Source organism: Talpa europaea, assembly GCF_964194135.1.
Source record: "Talpa europaea genome assembly, contig: HAP1_SCAFFOLD_124, whole genome shotgun sequence".
In the NCBI taxonomy this organism is placed as follows: Eukaryota; Metazoa; Chordata; class Mammalia; order Eulipotyphla; family Talpidae; genus Talpa; species Talpa europaea.
The window spans coordinates 59,306-67,247 of record NW_028167995.1 but is presented as its reverse complement, the minus strand read 5'-3'; positions in this window follow the sequence as shown (position 1 = coordinate 67,247).

The window sequence follows — 7,942 nt, the reverse complement described above, 5'->3', positions numbered from 1 at the left end:
AGCATGGGGGCTAAGTCCAGACAGAGATACCAGCTGGGGCAGGTGGGCACCAACACCTGTCTAGAGTGTAGCCTAGGAGATAGCAGTGGTTTATTTGAGACCACCCAGATCGACAAAGGGGTGGCCTCCCCTGCTCCTTTTTGAAATTTCCCCATGGGCCTTTGCACCCAATTTTGTTTTTGTTTTGTTTTGTTTTGTTTTTAATTTTATGTTGGACCCAATAATTGTTTTTATTTTTCTTTATTTTTTTTTATTTTTACTTTTTGTTGCACCCAATTATTCTGGAGGTGATCCCTATCTGCAAAGGGGAGGCCTCTCCTACTACCTAGCAAAAGTCCCCATGGGCATGTGTGCCCGATTATTTTGTGGGAACCCACCTGTTAATGGGGGGCTCTGCTCACTACACATGTCTTGCAGCTTGAGGTTACCCTGTCCCACTCACAAAAGTCCCGCGGGCATGAGGCCACCACAGTCCTCAAAGGGGTGTCCTTCCCTGTCCCCGCTCACAAAAGGTCCACGGGCATGAGGCCACCCCAATCTGCAAAGGGGTGGCCTCCCCCATCACCCCTCAAGTCCTGCGGGCATGAGGGTACCCCAATCCACAAAGGGGTGGCTTCTGCTGTCCTCACAAAACTCCGACGGGCATGAGGCCACCCCAATGTGCAAAGGGGTGGCCTCCTCCTTCCCGCCTCACAAAAGGCCCATGGGCATGAGGTCACCCAGTCTGCAGAGGAGTTGCCTCTCCCGTCCCGCACCTCACAAAAGATCCACAGGCATGAAGCCACCCCAGTGCACAAAGGGGTGGTCTCCCCCTTGCCCCCTCACAAAAGTATGAGGCCACCCCAATCCACAAAGGGGAGAACTCCCCCATCCCCCTCCTCACAAAAGTCCTGCAGGCATGAGGCCACCCCAATCCGCAAAGGGGTGGCCTCCCCCGTCGCTCCTCTCGAATGTCCCACAGGTATGAGGCCACCGCAGTCCACAAGGGGGTGGCCTCCACTTGCTGTCTTTGCAAAAGTCCCGTGGGCCTCTGTGCCTGATTATCTTGGGGCCACCCTGGATTTGCAGAGAGGTGGCCTTCACTGCTTCTTTTACAGAAAGTCCCCATAGAGGAGATGCATGGCTTACTCAGGCAATTTGGGGGTACACACTCCCCCAACCCTGTGGAAATCTGGGCTTGGCCAGAAGCCGGGCCAGGGTGGCTGGTGGAGGCCAGGAGGAAGGCGCGCGGGCGCCCCGCGGTGTACATACTGTGCTGGGACGTGTGTACATGGGGCTGAGACGGCCCCTGTATCACAGCGGAGGCTGCGGTGGCCCCTGGGAGAGGAGGTTTCTATGAATCAGTTGACATCGAGGAAACTTATTTATAGATCGCCCAGGACAGAGGAAGGAGGCAAGGCCAGGGAGTGGTTCCTGGTGTTTCACTTTTGTTTCTGAATAAACCAAACTCACCACGTGGTCGGGCCCTGGGATCTGGGCTCAGGCGCTGAGCTGGGTGTGGGTCCTGCCAGCAGAGGGCAGGCTTCGGGGTGCAAGGTGCGCATTGGTGCTGCCTGTCAGGGCATCCAATCCCCCTCAGCTCTCTGACCTGTCGGGCCTGTGGGCTGCATGCTGCCCAGGGAGGGCCAGAGTACTGGCTTCCAGCCTAGGCATTTCTCTTCTCACCCTGTTCTTCTGGGGCTCCCACCCAGGCCCCATGAGTCCTCCAGGCTGGCACTCTACCCCTGGTGGCCACAGCAGGGTTCAGATGAAGACCAGCTAAGTCCAGGTGCTTTCCTGAGCAGCCTGGGAAAAACTGGGGCCTCCCAGGCACCTCTGCGCCCCCATGCTTAAACCTTCCCTTCCCCTTGAACGCCACAGAACACAGCCAGCACACAACATGTTGCTCCCCATTCTTCAGAAATGGGTTTCATTCTCAGCCAAGAGACAGCAGGACTGGTTGCGGCCAGAAGCACACAGCTGCCGGGACAGCACCCCCATGCTCGGGGAAGGGGCAGGAAGGTGGCTGGGGGGGCTGACTGTGCACAGGCCGGGAATGGCAGGGAGGCTCGTCGGAGGTGGCACGTGTTGGCGGGGGCGGCTGGGGTGACAGCGTTTGCTTGTAGTTTGGCCACAAGACTCAGAAGGACAGCACAGCCGGCGGTTCCCAGCACCAGAGATGCGCGCTTGCACGTGTGTGTGTGCCCGTGTATTTATAGACATGCATAGAGCAGGGCAGGAGCAATACCACCGAGGGGGCACAAGAGTCACCTAGGTCACGCCTGGGGTGTCAGCTCACCGCCACAACAGACTAAAGTCACAGATGAAGGGGGAGGCTTGGGGGCCGGGGGCCAAGTCACAGAACAGTCACCCAGGCAGGCCCGGGAAGAGAGGTGTCCCAGGAAGAGGAGGGGTCTGGTTAGAGGCCAAAGGGGGCCCTGGGGCTCTCAGGTTGGATGGACTTGCCTGACCCGATCAGCTGGCAGCTGGAGAGAAGCAGAGAGAAAACGGGGGAGGGCAGAGAAGGGGGAGAGCTGGGAAGGCAGGTGCAGCCTGGGCTGCAGCGCTTGGGGGAGGTGGGGAGGGAAGACTAAGCAGGGGAGGGTGTGGGCAGGGGTTCTGGATGAGAGGGGAGGGGGGACAGGGAGGGGGGATGCAGGAGCAGGAGCTGGAGCCTCTCCCTGCTCACTCGCCGGCCTCTCACACACACGAGACAGTGCACCCCTGTGCACAGTCAAAGTAGCAGGTAAGTCCACCTCCCCTCTGGGCTCTCCTTTAATATGTTGCTGGCCTCCTCCTCTGCAGACCTTCTCTGCCACAATCTCAGCAACACACTGCACAACTCCTCACCTTCCTGGGCTCAAAAGGATACGGTGTCTCCCCGTCCAAAGCCCAACTTTCAGTTCCCACAGCCGTATATCTGGGTCTTCCACTAACTCCTTCCTCCAAACAGCTGACGGTGGACCACAAACAGGCCATCCGGGACCTTCCCTCCCCTGAATCGGCAGAACAAATCCTTTCCTTCCTAGGTTTGGTCAGATTCTTCCGTCACTGGATCCCTAATTTTGCTTTCCTAGCCAAGCCACTGTACGACACAGCAAAAGCCTCCCCCGAAGGACTTCTCCAATCTCCCGGGGAGGTCTGCAGGGCCTTCCTTTTACTCACACATATCCTCCTTAGGGCACCTGCCCTTGGCCTTCCTGATCCAGAAAAGCCTTTCCTCCTGTGCACAGATGCACGTCGGGGTATGGCGGCAGGTGGCCTTTCCCAGCCTCTGGGCCCAGCCCTGTGTCCTGTCGCTTCTCTCTCCAAGCAGATGGATCCCACCATCAGGGGCTGGCAACCTTGCCTTAGAGCCCTGGCGGCGGCAGCTCTACTCACCCGGGAACCCCTCAAACTTACTCTGGGAAGACCTGTCCAAGCACATTCCTCGCACCACCTTCAGGCCCTCCTGTCTCCCCACCCGCTCTCCACTCTCACTCCTGCCCGCTCACAGGACTTCCATGTGCTCTTTATTGAAAACCCTCTGGCGAGTCTCACTCAGTCAACTTCTCTCAACCCAGCCCCTCTTCTGTCTCTGGCCCCCCTTCTGCCGCTCATTCATGCCCTGAAATCCTGGACGAAATGCAAACCTCCAGACTGGGTTTGGCCGACTCCCCTTGTCAGATGCCTACTGGACTCTGTCTGTAGACGGCAGCTCTTGCGAAGGTGCGCGAGGTCAGCGGAGGGCTGCCTAGGCCATGGTTACCCTCGATCAGGTCATCGAGGCAGGAAAGCCGCCCGGAGGAACCACCTCCCGAAAGGCAGAACTGAGAGCACTTACCGGGGCCCTCACCCTCAGCCACCATAAGAAAGTCACGATTTATACGGATTCAACATATGCCTTCCTTATGGCTCACAGTCCTGCTGCGATTTGGCAGGAAAGGGGGTTCCTATCCACCCAGGGGTCCCCCATCATGAACGTTAAACTTGCCCTTAAGCTTCTAGCGGCCTTGCAGCTTCCATCTGAAGTCGCCATTATCCACTGTGAAGGACACCACACGGACAATTCTTATGTGACCACAGGGAATAACAAGGCTGATGCAGCAACAAGGGCTCCCACCACTCACTCTGCTGCAGATCCTGGTCCTCTTCTCTCTCTATCTGTCCCCTCCATCTCTCCGACTTAGGAACCTAATGAACGCCAAATCCTGAGTCTGCTCTTCCACCCCTCCTTGAATGCAAAAGTCTGGCAGCTGTGTTCCCATCGTCAAACCGGTGCTCGTGGATCACCTCAAGGGGGAATTCGCCAACCTCCTTCTTCTGCAGCTCACCAGCTGCGTGGACACTTACCCGGACAGGATTGGCAGGTTGATTTTACTCACCTCCCTACTCACAAAAAAGTTAAATATCTGCTCACAACGGTTGATACAATAACAGGTTGGGTCAAGCCCTTCCCCGCAGCTAGAGAAACGGCTCAGGGGGTAACCGAGGCCCTTCTTAACCACATTATCCCATGCTTTGCCCTCCCCACATCTGTCCTATCTGACAATGGTCCAGCTTTTATCTCAAAGATTACTCAGCAGGTCTCCGCAGCTCTGGGTATCACCTGGAAGCTTCACATTCCCCACCACCCACAATCCTCAGGGAAAGTGGAGCGCGCCAATGGGCTCATCAAGGGTCACCTGACTAAACTCTCCTGAGAGCTCTGCAACTGCTCCAGGAACATGCAGACCGGTACTTACCCAGTCCTGCCCGAATCTCGACCTCCTCAACTGACCTTCCCCACCAAGGCATCCGGGAGACCAAGTTCTGCTCAAATCGCTTCAGCCAAAGCCACTGCAGCCTCCACGGACTGGTCCGCACACAGTCATTCTCACCACGCCTATAGTGGTAACACCTCTGGGAGACCCCTCCTGGTACCATCTCTCTCGGGTCAAACGTGCGCCCGAAGACAAACAGTATGTATGTTGTAACCTGGGTCCTACTAGGATGCGCATTTCTTGTCAAAATCTCCCCTAGCTCTGTGTCCTATGTGTGGAAATTCAAAGTTAGGGAGACCTTTGTCTCAGGATCCACGGAGACTACCCACTTGGTGGGTACTGCAGAGTGCCCACAGGCCGGATGCACAGCACCCATCACTCTCACCCTAACTCTTTCATCAATGAACAACACTATGAACACCATGTTTTCTTTCTTTTACCATCAAACCTTAGATCATTGCAAGAATACCTACAAAGAATATGGGGGGTGCCCTTGCCCGTCATGTGCAGTGCACCTTCCAGACAAAGGCCGAATGTTCTCTCCATCTGTCATAATACGGGTTTCAATACGAATCAAGTTAACTATACTATTTCAGGTCCTTGGGACCTACGCTGGGTACAGGGAGTCCAAGCCACAGGGTACACGGGCTGGCATTCCTACACAGTGGCAACATTTTCCCATCTCAAGGGACTATGTCCCGACACAAAATGCCACAGTCCAAGTCTCCCAGGACATCCTCCATTCAGAGCAAGTCCTACAAAATCAGCTAACATCATCAGAAAAGACTGAGACACCCTCAACCTGGATTCGTAAAATACAAAACGCTATACTATTCCTACATAACTCTTTTGGATCTAATATCTTTCTTGTTTCCTCTGTGCTTCCCTTCAGAGGCCTCTACTGGCGGCAGCTCCAATTCATCTCAATACCACTATGACCAAGATTACAGACACTGCTTGCCAGACTCCCCAACTCTCAGTCCCCCTATGGGACTCCAATCACAGCTACCCCTGCTATCCAACTGATGCCCTTGTCGGTTTTCATTCCTGCACTTCTAACATTTCGGTTAAAGGTATCTACCCCTCCTTAGAAAAAACCTCTGTGTCTTTAGCATCATCACAAAGACAGCTCCCCCGCCCTGGCACAGGCCATGCTCCAAAACCGGCGGGCTCTGGACCTGTTGACGGCTAACAAGGGGGGCACCTGCCTGTTCCTCAGGGAAGAATGTTGTTATTATATCAATGAATCAAAGATTGTAGAACAAAATGTGGAAGCCTTCATGAAACTACGCAAAGACATGGAAAGGGAAATTGGGGGCTCCAATTCCCCGCTGACATGGTTTCAAAATCCTATAGTGTCATGGCTCCTCCCACTCTTGGGGCCACTACTAATGATGACTTTACTTTTTTTTTTCTTATTGCTCCTTGTCTCCTGAAATTCACACAGGCTCACATTCAGGAAATGTCTCCTACCACCTTTAACCAACTCCTTCTCCACCCACGTTATCGCATCCCTGCAGAAGACCCTCATTACCAGGCCTGAGCCACCCCCTTGGCTCTCTGCCAGACCAGAGAGCAGTAATGAGGGAGCAGCACCTAGAGAAGGGGTTCTCATAAACGGGCTGGCCCAGGACAAAGAGGAGTGGGGAATGTGCGTGGAGGGGCAAGGGGTGGAATGTAGCTACGTCACAATCCCTGGGAACCATCCTTATGTCACATCAAGAGCTGGGTGCTTGATTTGTTGCCCCCGCCCCCAGGACTAACCCCCTTTCAGGTTTCTCCTATGGCTGCAGATTACCAACTTGAAGGGGACCCAAGACCATGGGACCCGACCCCGGGAGAGGGTTCAGGCTCGCTTGCTCTGTACTGTACCCCACCTTTAAACACTGAGCGCCTACAAAGCCTACGCTTCCCTAGTAAACTTGAAACGCTGGCAACTGCTCTGGGAGACACTGGGAAGAACTGTTTAGTTTGGTTTTCTGCGGGGTTTCTACTTCTCCACGGAGACTTTCCAATTTTTGTCTGACTCCTCCATCTCACATTCTAATTCCTTATGACCCTGGGGCCAGAGTGCCCCCCAATCAGTGCTCTTTGGAGTGATCTGTTTACCCTCTGTGGATCAGACCCCAGCAAACTGACCTTCCCAGTTGGGAATCTTCCCCCAGTCGTCTCAACATGGGTTGCTCAGCTCACCACAGGATAAACAGGCGACTGAAGCATCAATTCTGCTTGAGTCTCCTGAGAAAAAAGCCTTCTGTGTTAATGCACGTATGCAGACATATGTGAGATTGTAACAGATTGCTCTGAAATGGGCCTGGCTGTGCCCCTGGCTGTCCCCTCACTGCCTCCTGCCATGAGCATCCACTGGTGCAGGAGCTTGAGCAGCGCTGCCTGCTGGCAGCTACTGAGTCATGGCATCCCAGAAGTTCGAGTCTGAAGACTGAGTGAAAATTCCTAAACATTTTTTCTTTAAACCAAGTTATCAGTCCATTTCTTCTGTCATTGGGAGGATGGGACGGGGGGACTACTCACAGCACCTGGTGGAGATGTTGGTGGCATGACGTCAGATGGCAAATCTAACTTGTAAAGTGGGGTGTGAGTACCGGGGCTTGCCGTTCTCGTGAGCCTCAACTCTTTATTCCTCTCCGCAGTTGACAGACTACCAAAGGAAAAACATCTTGGGGTCTCCTGCAAGAGACCACTGGAAGTGGTTGTAAGTCATCTGAAGATGTAAGTCTTGCTCAGCCAGGCTGGGAGAGGGGTGCTCCAGGGGCAGCTGAGTGAGAGGTGAAGAGCATGAAAGAAGTGGGTAAGAACCCTGGGTCTGAGTGCGGCCTCTCCGTAGCTCTGCTGGGGATCTGATTTGGGGCGACACTGTTTAAGCTCTTTGTCCACCTGTGAGTCAGGGTGCTACAGTTCTACTTAAATCTAGGCAGCATCCGTGAGAGGATTGTGCATTCATCCCTTCGTGCGGGGCCTGGTGCGCAGTGAGCCTTCAGTACAGGGCGTCGCTATGGACTTTTTGCTCTGGCAATTTCCCTCATCCCCAGCCTCAAGGGGAAGCCAGTCAGTGAGGACACCCTCTCCCTTTAGTGCGGCACAGATGAGCCCTGGGTGCTCGGGATTAGGTGACCTCTGAGGTGGAAGTCCGTCTTTGCCACCTGCTTGCTGGGTGATCCCAGGGAAAGTCACGTCCTTCTCAGGCCTCAGTTTCCTCAACT